This window comes from Spinacia oleracea, chromosome 1, assembly GCF_020520425.1.
Source record: "Spinacia oleracea cultivar Varoflay chromosome 1, BTI_SOV_V1, whole genome shotgun sequence".
NCBI lineage: Eukaryota > Viridiplantae > Streptophyta > Magnoliopsida > Caryophyllales > Amaranthaceae > Spinacia > Spinacia oleracea.
In genome coordinates this window covers 102871019-102884878 of record NC_079487.1, presented here as the reverse complement: position 1 = coordinate 102884878, position 13860 = coordinate 102871019, and positions in this window count along the sequence as shown.

Genomic DNA, 13860 nt, shown 5'->3' with positions numbered 1-13860 from the left:
CTGTTCTTCTGTTCCGTTCTTCCGAGCTATGCATACCGACATCCAAGAATAATCCCTAGGCTTAAAAACCTTGATTTGTTTCCCTTGGAGAAGTTGATCATAAGTTGATGGAGAAATCTGAATTGAAGAATTTTTCCTCTTCGAGTTAGAGAATGCAACCTTCCTTTTCCCATTACCAGTTATGCAGCTTGATCTTGACTTTCCAGTACGATTTTTGTCAGACACACACTCATTAGCATTAGAGATATTTCCTCCCTTGCTCATGGAGCAATTAAAATTGGCATCCTTCCCCTTTTCGGTATAGGTAGCCACAAAGTGGGCATCAGAAAGGGCCTTCTTACCTTTCCTGTCCTTAGCTATCAAACAATCATCCTCTTCCGATGATCGTCGCTTTCGTCTCGAAGTAGAGACCTCTGTCAATAAATGAAAGAAATATCCCATTTGGTTGACTCTCATTAGTCAAAGAGCTGGTATTTTTGGCAGGTTCATTCGGAACGCTGTTGGTAGAAACCACTTGCTCATGGTGGTGTCCTTGACATTTTTCATGAAGGCTTGAAATTTCTAATTTGATAGCTTTATCAAGAGGTGCTAATGCTAATGCTTTTTCAAGGTCTGACATAGCGGATTGGACATCACCAGATTTAGCATACGCTTGTCCTCTTCTGTAGAGGCTTTTGGTGTTGTGTTGATCGCTAGTCAAGATGACAGTACATAGAGAGATAACTGTCTCATAGTTTCCAAACTTTAGTTCACAAGCTGATAAATTTGAGAAACAAGAATTAACAAGTATGGAGATGTTCCTTCCCATTGCTTCCTCCATAGAGAGCTCAGAGACAATAGCATCCAAAATCGTTTCATAAATCATGGCAGCATATTTAAAATCTCTTTTCTTGAAGTAGCAATTACCTATCTCCTTCAAACCAGAAGCCCAACAACATAATTCCCCAACAGAGGCTTCACCCAGATCCTCCAATTTTAAAAGAAATGTTTTCCGTGGCTATTCTCCACTAGAGGAAAAATGCTTATAGGATGCCCATCAAAGGTTTCCCTTAAACAACAAGAGCAACTTTTGATGGTTAAAAAAAAAATTAATTAATTGAATAATATTTCCCTCCAATTTGAAAACAAGCGCAACTTAACCTAAACCTTCATTTCATTGCAGCAGTCACGTAGAGGACCGTACGTACCCATACTATCTTCTCCTTCTTCTTCTTCTTCTTCTTCTTCTTCTTCTTCTTCTTCTTCTTCTTCTTCTTCTTCTTCTTCTTCTCTCCATCACCACCCACCATCACCACCATCACCACCGTCCGGCCGTTCTTCTTCGACGGCCTCCAACCGCCTCCAGATTCCTGCTGTTGTTCGCAGCCCCTCACCCTTGGCAGTGACGAATTGAATCTCGATTATCTTCACTCACCGGCGTCCTCCTCTGCGTCTTTCTTCACCGGCGTCCGGCATGCCCTCCTCTTCTCTTTCTTTTCCGGCGACTCACCACGCAATTCTCTTCACTCACGCAATTCTCTCCATTTTCGGCGGTTGATGTTCCTAGGTATGGTGTAATTGCATAATTTAGTTAAATTACTCTCTTATTTTCTCTGTTTTTGCTTGGTTTGTGCGAAAATGGTTTATCTATTTTGTTCTTGCGCTTGAGGTGACGAGTGGGACGAGTGAGGCAGGGGACGAGTGAGGCAGTGGGACGAGTGTAATTTTTGGATGATGCAGGGGACGAGTGGGACGAGTGAGGCAGTGGTTGAGGTGGTTTAGTGGTGGGGGAGGCAGTGGCTTGAGGTGGTTTAGTGGTGGGGGAGGTGGTGGCTTGAGGTGGTTTAGTGGTGGTGGGAGGGAGGTAGAGCATAGGCATCGTGGCATAGACATCAATAACGTTGATATAATAACAAATAATAATAATAAATAATAATAATAATAATAATAATAATAATAATAATAACATTAATGATAATAACATTAATAATAATAATAATAATAATAATAACAATAACAATAACAACAACAACAACAACAACAATAATAATAATAATAATAATAATAATAATAATAATAATAATAATAATAATAATAATAATAATAATAATAATAATAATAATAATAATAATAAATAAATAAATAAATAAATAATTAGAAATACAAATAGAAGTACAAATATAATTATAAATAAATAATGAAAACTAAAAACTAAACTAATTAAACTTTAAAATTTTATAAAAACGAAGAAAACAAATGAGTTATGAAAATAAGGCCTAAAATGTTTTTATTATCAAGAACACAATTCCTTATTTTTAATTTGTTGATCTCATCTATATGTATGCGGCCTAAAATCTTTTTATTATCAAGAACACAATTCACTTGTTTGTAATCTAATAGCTTTTTGTTCCTATGTGCAGGCTAGAGGCTTCCCCACCCTTTTCAGTAGAAAATTCAATTGTCGATTGGTTTTTAGGTGAGTTTTCCTCCCTTTACACTTTATTATCGAGCATTTATGCATATATGTTTACTGTTTACATTATTGGCTAGAAGTAAATGCATCATCATCATATGCCTAGATACCCGTTCAAGACTTACTCGTTAGGAGTAAGTCTTGAATAGTCCCCGGTTTGGGACTGTTCTTGGACGTCTAATCTCACTTAGGAAGTGAATGTATGTCTTCTTTTTGATTCTAAGGAATATACTGGCTCGTCGTTTCCCTATTTTGTTCTCTGGGTACATATGTAGGTAATAACTTACCTACACCGTGTACTTGGTGAACAGTAGGGAAATGCTGCCGGATTTTCCTTAGAATTGAATAGTTGACATGCATTCACTAGTGGGGTTAGACGTTCAAGGATGGGTTAGGTTGGAGTGATAAGGACCTTTGGAAGCATGCATTCATTCGATAAATCAACTTCTGTATGCATATGCTAAAGTGGTAGAGTTTTTGTTTTTCTATGCCAATTAAACGGGGGGTTTTGGTTTGTTTAGAAGTTCCCGGAGATGGATCGTAGTTGGATGTATGGTAGACGTGACACAAAGGATTTCATGCATGGGGTTTCGGAGTTCTGTATGAGTGCTTTGCAACATCAAGCTAGTACGGGGGTCAAAGAGTTTTTTTGTCCTTGTTCTGATTGTGAGAATGTGAACACGGTCAATAATGTTTTGGTGATTAGAGATCATGTATTTATGCGTGGTTTTAGACCTAATTACCATGTATGGGTTTATCATGGTGAGAGTGGAGTATACGTAGGTAATTCTAGTAAGAATGTTGTGCATGAACAAGAAGAAGCTATCTATGTGGAAGAGGAAGCCGATTGTTTTGAGGATGACGATGAGGTTGAAAATAGTATTGATGATGATAATGATCGTGTGGAGGACGTGCATGTTACACGAGGTCGAGGATGAGGTTCGCGATCGTGTTTTTGAGTGCTTGTCTAAGGCGGCTGAAACGCCACTGTATCCTGGTTGTACAAAGTATAGCAAGCTTTCCGCTGTGTGCACACTCTACAATATCATGACAAGCGGAGGCTGGACTGACATTAGTTTCACTGAGTTGTTGGTGGCGCTAAGTGATATGCTACCGGCTGGCAATGAACTTCCTAGGTCGAACTATTATGCCAAGAAGCTCATGTGTCCCTTTGGTTTAGAGTACAAGAAGATACATGCTTGTCCAAATGATTTCCTGCTATATCATAAGCAGTATGAGAATTTGGATAAGTGTCCACGGTGCGGAGTGTCGCGTTACAAACGCAAAGGGGTAAGCGAGGGTAAGAATGTGTACCCAGCTAAGGTGTTGTGGTATCTTCCCATAATAGCGAGATTCAAGCGCCTGTTTTCGATAAAAAAAGATGCAAGGAATTTGAGGTGGCATGCAGATCCTGATCGAAGGAAGAAAGATGGTTTGCTTAGACATCCTGCTGATTCTCCCCAATGGAAGACTATTGACAAGCTTCATGACACTTTTGGTAAGGAACCTCGGAATTTGAGGCTTGGGTTATGTACGGATGGGATGAATCCATTTGGCACTCTTAGCTCCCAACATAGTACATGGCCAGTACTTTTAGTCATATATAATTTACCTCCTTGGTTGTGTATGAATTGCAAGTACATCATGTTGTCGCTTCTTATATCGGGGCCTAAACAACCGGGAAACGACATAGATGTCTACCTTGAACCTCTCGTTGATGATTTGAGAAAGATGTGGGATGAAGGGGTTTCCGTATTTGATGCACATGCAAATGAGACGTTTAGATTGCGTGCAATGCTTTTTTGCACCATCAATGACTTCCCTGCTTATGGTAACTTATCCGGGTACAAGAACAAAGGAAGGAAAGCATGCCCGACTTGTGAAGATGATACACAATCCAAATATATTTCTGAATGTCACAAATATGTGTTCTTGCGAACGCGAAGGCTTCTTAGACGTGATCATCCCTATCGTAAGATGAAGACAGCATTCGATGGGGATGTTGAGATGGATGTCGCCCGTAGAACGTTGACTGGTAAGGAAGTTTATAAGCGGGTCAAGGGTGTTGAAACGGTCTTCGGCAAGTCAGTGAAAGACAGGGGTACAAGTGGATTATGGAAAAAAGGGTCCGTGTTCTGGAAACTTCCATATTGGAAAGATCTACCGGTTAGGCATTGTCTTGACGTCATGCATATCGAGAAAAATGTTTGGGAAGCAATTCTTGGGACACTTATGAATATTCCGGGCAAGACAAAGGATACCAAGGGAGTGCGAGAATACTTTAAAAGTAAGGGGCTTCGTCCAGAGCTGTGGCCTCAGACTTCGGAAAATAATAGAAGGAAGGAAATGGAAACAGGGGGTGCCAAGACAAAAGGCAAAGGCAAAGGCAAAGGCAAAGGCAAAGAAAAGGGCAACGACAAAGGGAAGAAGAATACCCATTACTTGCCTCCGGCTTGTTACACATTGTCCAAAGTAGAAAAGCGGTTATTTTGTGAGTGCTTGTATGGCATTAAGGTTCCCTCGGGGTACTCATCGAACATGAAAAGATTTGTGTCTTTAAATGGCGAGTTGAAGTTGACAAGTATGAAATCTCACGATTGTCATGTCATGATGCAAACCTTCTTACCCATTGCAATTCGTGGGATATTGCCAAAGCATGGGAGACATACTAATACTAGTCTTTGTTCATTTTTCAATACGATATGTAGCAAAGTGCTTGATCCGTCAACACTCGATGAACTTCAGAACAAAGTAATCCAAACAATATGCGAATTTGAGATGTATTTTCCACCTTCGTTCTTTGACATAATGGTTCATTTAATTTGCCATCTTGTTCGAGAAATTAAGTTGCGCGGTCCAGTGTTCTTGAGGTGGTGTTATCCTTTTGAGAGACACATGGGTGTTTTACAAGATAAAGTGAGGAATCCTGCACAACCAGAAGGTAGTGTGATTCAAGGCACCGTGGGTGAAGAAGTTGGAAATTTTGTGGCCGAGTATTTAGCAAAACTTGAACCGATTGGACTTCCTACATCCCGGCATGAGGGAAGACTAGAAGGCAAGGGTACAATTGGGTCAAAATTGATCTCACCTCCTACGCATAAGCTGTTACAAGCTCACTTATATGTGTTGCATCATATTCTAGCCGTCCACCCGTATTTGGTGATGCATAAGCAGGAATTGGCTAATGAATACCCTTCCAAAGGGGAAAGAGAATTGACGCAATTGCATAATAGAGAGTTCATTAAATGGTTCCAAGATAAGGTGATGGGTGAACTAGAAGTAGCTGGTAATACTGTTTGTGAAACTGTTCAGTATCTAGCTCTTGGTCCTCAGGAAGCCGTGCAGTCATATCAGGGTTATGATGTCAATGGATACACATTTTGGACCGAGCGCCAAGATCAGAAGTCGTTGTCAGTGCAAAATAGTGGTGTCTCCCTTGTGGCGTCATCAAGAGAGTATGCTAGTGCTAAGGATAGATCTCCGGTTGATGCCGAGTTGTCTTACTATGGGCGAGTCCAAGATATATGGGAGCTTAAGTACGGAACAAAATTGACTGTTGGTCTGTTTTGGTGCAAGTGGGCTGATAATAATAAGAGGTGTGTAAAAAGGGATGATCCTTGTGGGTTCACTCTTGTAGACCTGGGTCGTTTGCGTGAGACTGATGAGCCATTTATACTTGTATCACAAGCTAAGCAAATATTTTATATAACCGACCCCGCCGATAAGAAGTGGTCAATTGTTGTACCGGGAAAGAGAAGCATCCTCGGTGTCGGTGATGTTGAGGATGAGGACGAGTATGATGCTTTTGATGATACACCTCCTTTCACCAATCCCGAAACTGAAGTGACAAACAATGTGGATAATGACACAAATTACATGCCTTCAGATCACACGGAAGGAATACTTGTTGATGATGAAATCTAGCAATGGTTAGAGGTATGAACTAAACAAGTCAAATTGGCACAACATCTAGCTTTTTAATTTAGTTCTTGTCACTGTATGTTGGACCGTACTAACAGGCCACATGTTCAATTGGTCTACAGTACATGAATCAAGAAAACACAAGAGGCGACTTCAGACCAGCCTGAAGAAACAACCAACAAGGAGCAGTTGGTGGTGCAAGACTTGTGTATTGCGTTGGTGGTGCAAGACTTGTATATTGTGTACTGAAGAAAACCATATTGATGCAATGTACTTGTGTATTGTGTTGTGTTGAAATTTGTAACCTAAAGTTACTATATTGGGCGTAGTCACATTTTAGCTATTGGTAGTATGTATTGTACGTATTTGGTATTTTGGTATTTTGTATTGTACATATTTTGAGCCTGACTATTTGGGCTTCGGCCTCGTAGTCTTGCTTTGTTTTTAAGTTCATTTCTTTTAATATAAGTTTGACTATTTTCTCTGTGTGCTTATGTTTGAAATGTTTAGAATGTGGACTATATATATGTCATTTTGGGCCATATAAGTTTGTCATTTTGGGCCATAGATAACTTGAAATGAATCTTAGAAACATCTAAAAAAGGTTTAGAATTTGGACTAAGGTTCATTTGTTTAGATTTGGGATCGAAAATGCCATTTTTGGCCATAAATGACCTATATCGACCCAAATTACCCATAAGCGTGCATAACGAACTTGAAATGAGTCTTATAATCATATAACTAATCATAGGAATCATTTTATATATTGTGATAATTATTATGCAAGTTATGTATTTGTTTTGTGACGTGGTTTTGTTTCTTTAATTTCAGGTATAGCTCTATCATGGATGATAATGATGACCATAGTATGGATGAGCTGATGGATGATGACGATGACCGTAGTGAGGATGGGGATGATGATGCAGCGGTGGAGGAGGATAAAGGTGAGCCGGAAGATCGTGAACATGATGAATATTTACATAGAATTGATCAGTTTGAGGTTATGGCGGATAGGGCACCCCCAACTGAAAACCATCAACATGTGGTGGCAAATGAAGTTAGCACGAGTAAAAGTTTTAAAAAGCGTGTGAAGAGAAAGGGGAGAGGGGCAACAAAAGGACTTGGGGTGAGAGAAGAGATGTACTTGGAGTACAATCAATTCGATAACCCTTGTGGTAAGTGGCGCCGTAAGTATGCAACATTTATAGGCCTTTGTATGCAGAAGATTTCAATTTTGTTGAAATGGGAGGATGTACCCGAGGGCTTGAAGAAAACTTTGTGGGATGATACAATGGTAAGCCTAATTTTTAATTCTAGAAATTTATCTAATCGTGTACTTGATGTCCGAACTAGAGCATGCTAATAGTCCGAGCATAACTAGGGCATGCACAACTAATACGTCCGAACATAACAACGACATGATTAGCTGCTGAACAGATCAGAAACTGATCTGTTCAGCTGCAGATCAGCAGCAGCTGATCTGCTGCTGCTGATCTGCTGATGAACAGATCAGTTTCTGATCTGCACAGATGAACATATCAGTTTCTGATCTGCACAGTTGCAGATCAGCAGCAGCAGATCATCAACTGAACAGATCAGAAACTGATCAGTTCAGCTGCAGATCAGCAGCAGCAGATCAGCAGCTGATCTGATCAGTTTCTGATCTGTTCAGTTGATGATCTGCTGCTGCTGATCTGCAACTGTGCAGATCAGAAACTGATCTGTTCATCTGTGCTTGTTGACGTATAATTTTATTGAAGTTTTGCATCCTTCCTTTCCATATGATTAGTTACTCAAAATCAAAAGTAGCCTCTATGGTGAACTTAAATATATAATTTGGTGGACGTTCTCGCCATATTTATAATTCTGCAATTTTAGGATTTAATGAGTAGTACCGCAATATCAAGCTTGTTCATGACATTTGTATAATTTATCAAGGGTAATTACATTTTAAGTTAATTCCGTCAAAATGACCTCTAACCAAAGGTCGGACGAAGGAGTATTAATCTTAGGTCAATGTGTAAATTTTACCATTTGCAGCTGTAAATAGTAAGTTCTCTGTAATTACTCTGTGAAACAGCTTTATCTTTTATAGTACAAATCTTGTTGTTCTAGGAAATTTTCTATGTTTAGGAAAAAGAAGAAGCCACTGAGGCAGTTTTCGCCCTAGTGAGGCAGGTTCATAGGTGGAAGTGACATTCCATGATTTTGCATTATGTAAAATGAAGTTATAATTTGATAAAAGCCCCTTTTCGTGGTTAAGGATAAGAAATAGGTGCTCGAAAAGGTATTAAGCTTTTCCTTCTAGCACAAGGAATCCTCCCCTTCCCCCTGCAAGTTGTACATTCCTTTTTCCGGTCACCAATTCACCATATATATGCACGATATGAGGTGAAGACTGAATTTGTTTTTCTAGCTTCATATTATGTCTATCTTTATCATAGCTAATCCTTAATATGCTGATTCAACTGATGGATTCAATTGACGAGTATTTCTTAGTTTCCAATTGTTCTCTACAATATGTGTTTAAACTTACCTATACAATTCATAGCATACCATACCAAAATCAAGACAACAGAACATTTACCTATGTGGGATAAATAGGCTAATGGCCTTGTAATCTAATAGGGTCATAGGCAGATCAGCACAGATGAACATATCAGTTTCTGATCTGCACAGTTGCAGATCAGCAGCAGCAGATCAGCTGCTGAACAGATCAGAAACTGATCAGTTCAGCTGCTGATCTGCTGCTGCTGATCTGCAGCTGAACTGATCAGTTTCTGATCTGTTCAGTTGCAGATCAGCAGCAGCAGATCAGCTGCTGAACAGATCAGAAACTGATCAGTTCAGCTGTTGATCTGCTGCTGCTGATCTGCAGCTGAACTGATCAGTTTCTGATCTGTTCAGTTGATGATCTGCTGCTGCTGATCTGCAACTGTGCAGATCAGAAACTGATCAGTTCAGCTGTCGATCTGTTGCTGCTGATCTGCAGCTGAACTGATCAGTTTCTGATCTGTTCAAATATTAGATGTTATATTGATGTGTTTTAATGAAAAGGCTCGGGAATATATGCTCAGGACTATACATGTTAACTAACATTTCCATTTTTATTTGTTTGTGTAGAATCAATTCCATATTGAACCTTCCCTTGCTAAGAAGGACGTTTTTGAATCTGATCTACGTATGAGATTCAAAAATTTCAAAGCCAAGTTGGTGAGTGGCTGGATTTCTAAGACGAGAGAGAGAACTAAGGCAGAGAAAGGTGAAAATGAAGGAGAAAATGATGGTGAAAATGAAGGTGAAAAAGAAGGTGAAAAAGAAGGTGAAAAAGCGCCACCTATAAAGCTCCCTTTTGACATTTGGAAGCACATCACACCAGAGGAATGGGAGGCTTTTGTTGCACAAAAAACAACTCCACATGCAGTGGTAAATTTTCAAATAATCTACCTACGTACTTAATAAATTTATTGTTTACATTTTGCATTGAAGTTGACATGTATACTTTGTAGGAAAAGCGCAAAAAGTGTTCTGATTCTGCAAAGAAGAAAAAACATAGTCATCGGCTAGGTCCCGAGACTTATGAAGAAAAGAGGAAGAGATGGAAAGAAAAAGGATTATACCCCAACAGTGGCAACACACGTGCCAATGATTGGTGGTGTTCGATGCATAGTCTCGACAAAAACGGAAAATATATAATTGTTAATCCCGAAACAAAAGAGGCTTGTGATAAACTAGTAAGTAATGGAGTGATTTTCAATAATTTGAATTTATATATATATATATATATATATATATATATATATATATATATATATATATATATATATATATATATATATATATATATATATATATATATATATATATATATATATATATATATATATATATATATTATACATTTTGTCTACCTTTAGTGTTAATATAACAATCATTTTTTATATTGTTTTCGTAAAATAGGTTGAATATCAAAAAGCATGTGCTGAAGGCAAGGTTTCTACATTTTTAAACAAGGATCCCTTGTACATGACTCTTGGACCTGACCCTCCCGGGCATCCAAGAGCTTTTGGAGGGGTACGTGTTGGCTTGAAAAAGGCGTATGGTGAAGAATATCGCAAGCCCACCAACTCAAAATCCATTGCTTCTTCAACAGCTTCAGATATTGCTTCGATGAGAGAAGAAATGAAGAAGGAGATAACTGAGGCAATCCTACAACAGATGGGCTTACAAAGCTTGGAGTTGCCCCGCCGTAGCCCTTTGGATTCATCAAGCCAACCAATTCTTGACCTTCAACCACCTACTGAAGGTCAAGAACCTACTGGAGTTCAACCACCTGCTAGAGTTCAACTGCCTACTGAAGGTCAAGAACCTACTGGAGTTCAACCACCCGCTAGAGTTCAACTGCCTACTGGAGTTCAACCAATGTTTGAATTAAAGGTGAGGTGAATTATTGAGTTTTAATTTAGTAATGTTCTTATATAAATTTTGGAGTTTTAATTCATTCAATAACGTGATGGCTATTTTTACTCGTGATGGTTGAATGTTAGGAGGAGACGCCTTGCGAACTACTACACCCGGGACAATCAAATGGTGATAAATTGTATGTGGTGGCCGATGCGAATGCACAACCACAAAGTGACCTGCCACTAGTCCACTTCAAGCAAGTCCCGAGTGGTTATTATGCGGTCAGCCCATACAATGTTCATGAAGACTATTTGGATTGGATACTTCCGGTGCCCAATGCTTTTCTCCATACTTTGGGCGATGCCTCCGGTTCTTATGTACTATGGCCATTTGCATGGGTGAAGTTTTCAGACGAGGTGCTTTGTGTTTCTAATTCCACGCCTTTCTATTTTGCATAACATTTCCTATATATTTCGATAAACAAGTTTTTTCATAATCTCTTGGTTTTGTAAATTAACCTTGCAGATCATCAAGAAACTAAAAGCGCCACCAAAGACAGCTAAACCAAAGAAACCACAAACTCAAGCTAGCAAAGATGGTCAGCGATCAGTGGAGTTGATTGCAAAAGGAAGTTCACAAGGCAAGAGTCAAGACTACAAACTTAAATCATCGAAAGGTTCAGTTTCTCATGCAAATTTACTTGTGGAATCAGATGTGTTTGACTCTCTCAATAAGCCGTGCAAATGGTTGCATAGTCTTGTTAGTGGGTTACCGGGTGATAATGCTATTGGAGTTGAGATGGACATGTCATTATTCCACTTTTTCGAGCATGGCATAGCATGGGTAACTAAAGACGATATATGTGAATTCCATAAAGGTGATATGCTTAATATCTCAATGATACAAGTCTTCATGAGGTAATTAATATAGTTAGTTATGGTAATATATTTAATAAGGTAAATGGTGTGCCAAGTTTCGATTATTCTTATGTTTGCTTGTTCTTTAGGTCACTTCAGTTCGATGATTTTAGTTCGGATAGTCATATTGGGTGGTTGGATCCACAATCAATAAGTGGTGCTAGTTGCATGAACAATCGAGCCGAAGTCAATCAATATCTCGATGACGGTATCCGTCAATGCACAAAAGCTAAAAACAAGTTCATATTAGCCCCGTACTTTGAAGAGTATGCCTTTGCTTTAATATCTTTATTGTCCTACATTAGTGTCGATTCTAATGATATTTTGTGATTTTAGTGGCATATTATGGATTATTAAACCACTATTTTGTGATTGCAGCCTCCATTGGATGCTCCTTGTGATATGTGTTCCAAGCCACACAATTTATCAATTTGATTCTTGTCGTCGAGATCCATTACGATCCGTGTTGGTCAAGTCACTATTGAATAAGTACATTCCGTAATTTTTTTTTTTGTACATATCAAATAAAACTTGCAATCATATTTTACATTCAAGCATTTAATGTTAATTAACGTCCAATGAATTGTGGAATTGCAGAGGTGTTGATGAAAATGAATGTCAAAAAAAGCGCAATTCCTCAATGGAAATCAGTTAAGGTAAATAATAATTTGTTCACTACTTATTGTACGGCCAAAACAATTATATTTCCTTTTATGTTCTCTTTAATCTAGTGCGCCCAACAAGAGGGTGGGGTCGAGTGTGGCTATTACGTGATAAAATTCATGCATGACATATTCAAAAGTTGCAAGGAAGTTCAAGATCTGGAAAAGGTACATAAAATAGTATATTTATGATGTATTATTAGGATAGAAATTAGTTTAAAAAAACTATTCGCCTATAATTGGCATGAACCGTCAAAAATGTCATTTTGGGCCAAATATGACCTATCGTAATTGCCATGAAATCTGTCACTTAGTTTCTCTTATAATTTTCATATGTTCTTCATTTTTCTTTGCGCTATCGGAATATTATTGATATCGGAATGCTTCTCATGTGACTTTTATGCGTTAATGTGTGTTGCAAGATACAACTAATGTTAATAACTCATTTGTAGCTCTAAAAATAAGCAAACGAGCAAAAATAATATCGCAATGAGAAAGTTGACAATGGACCAAAGGCCTGTCACAACTGATCAGTTTCTGATCTGCACAGTTGCAGATCAGCAGCAGCAGATCAGCTGCTGAACAGATCAGAAACTGATCAGTTCAGCTGCTAATCTGCTGCTGCTGATCTGCAACTGAACAGATCAGAAACTGATCAGTTCAGAAGCTGATCTGCTACTACTGATCTGCAGCTGAACTGATCAGTTTCTGATCTGTTCAGCAGCTGATCTGCTGCTGCTGATCTGCAACTGAACAGATCAGAAACTGATCAGTTCAGCTGCTGATCAGTTCAGCTGCTGATCTGTTGCTGCTGATCTGCAGCTGAACTGATCAGTTTCTGATCTGTTCAAATATTAGATGTTATATTGCTGTCTTTTAATGAAAAGGCTCGGGAATATATGCTCGGGACTATACATGTTAACTATTCGCCTATAATTGGCATGAACCGTCAAAAATGTCATTTTGGGACAAATATGACCTATATCGTCCCAAATAGGCCTTATGTGTGCATAAAGAACTTGAAATGCATCTTAGTAAACTCTAACTAAGCATATGAAACATAAAAAAGATTTAGAAAGTGTCATTAGGTTCATTTGTTAGTAGTTGGGATCGAAAATTCCATTTTTGGCTATAAATGACCTATATCGACCCAAATGATCCATAGGCGTGCATAACGAACTTAAAATGAGTCTTATATACATATAACTAATCATATGAATCATGAAAAACGTTTAGAATATGGAAATAGGTTCGTTTGTTGGTAGTTGGGATTGAAAATGTCATTTTTGACCATAAATGACCTATATCGACCCAAATGACCCTTAAGCGTGCATAACGAACTTGAAATGAGTCTTATAATCATATAACTAATCATATAAATCATGAAAAAGGTTTAGAATGTGGATATAAGTTCGTTTGTTGGTAGTTGGGATCCAAAATGCCATTTTTGGCCATAAATGACTTATATCGACCCAAATGACCCTTAGGCGTGCATAATGAACTT